This window comes from Halyomorpha halys, unplaced genomic scaffold (genome assembly GCF_000696795.3).
Source record: "Halyomorpha halys isolate HHAL.00 unplaced genomic scaffold, Hhal_1.1 Scaffold1513.1, whole genome shotgun sequence".
Classification (NCBI taxonomy): Eukaryota; Metazoa; Arthropoda; class Insecta; order Hemiptera; family Pentatomidae; genus Halyomorpha; species Halyomorpha halys.
This window is the reverse complement of record NW_027110556.1, coordinates 29,514-30,768: the sequence shown is the minus strand read 5'-3', so window position 1 is coordinate 30,768 and position 1,255 is coordinate 29,514.

Here is a 1,255-nt window from a genome sequence, read left to right as displayed (position 1 = left end):
AATGATGAGATACTATTTAAAGAAGTAATGTCCGAAAGTTTTATTTCTTGCTGCTAATGGACATATCACAGTAACTTCCGAAAAATGTCGTAATGCCTAAAAGTGCTTCTTTAATTTTGAATTCGCGCATGCACAAGCGTGCGCATCTTTGTGAATAAGATATTTGGAGTGACTGGTACAAAGTGGCCTGAATTTGCGGCCGAACAATCGGGTATCGGACACAAATCATATAGTACAAGAGCCCAAGAGAAGAAAAAAGCCAGTAATTTCCCCAGTTACTTTAATGAAAACTATGTATAATTACTAGTAAGTTGATGAGTCTGCCAATTATAGTTAGGGGGAATAAGCAATGGCGGCTGTTTCAAAACCTTAAAAATAATTAATTTTTCATTCATAGCTCTGTATCTTTAAAACTATCGACAACAATAGAAAATCGAAGAAAACGTAAATTAAAGTAGAGTAAATTTTCTAAAATTTAAGCGCTAATAGAGCTATTTACGATCACTAGTTCTAGAGATATCGCTTTTTAAAAAGTAACATTTCATAAAAATGGAGGGAGGGATGGAGAGAGAGGGGTGAGGGGGAGGGGGGTAGAAAGAGAGAGAGAGAGAGAGAGAGAGAGAGAGAGAGAGATTTATGCTATTGTGGAGCCAAGGTATTTGACACTTTCGAAAACGATTTGCAGTCCATGTCGTTTGAGTGATTTTTGCATCTTACAATCAAATATTTTGTGTTATCTTCATTTACTTACAAGTCGATTTCCTCTGGTTCTGTTAATAGGATTTTTGTGAGTTTTCTCATTTGAAAAACCGGTATATCGAAGGAAAATATCGATGTTTTTATTAAATGTTTAACCCCTCCCATCCTTGAGGCACTCCTACTGAGATAAACCTAATGGAAAATATCCATATACGGGCCCGTAGATCAATGGTTAAGACACAGTCTTACCGAGTTGATGTCTATTGGCGGTGCCGGTTATATCTGACCTGTGGAGTTGACTTTTTCATTGAGTGGTGATCCCACAAAATGTAAAACTTTGACCCCTAAACATGGTTAGGCAGTTTAGGACTCCAATGGGAGTCTTGTACAAAAAAAAAAAAAATGAAAAAGATAACCATTACGGAGAGAGAAAAATCTGTCGGTGATAACAAATGACAGTTAGTAGATGACAAATAAGACAGTTAGTAGATATCAGTATTGAGTATTGATTCGGTAATAAGGCATTTAGTAGATATCAGTATTGAGTATTGATTTG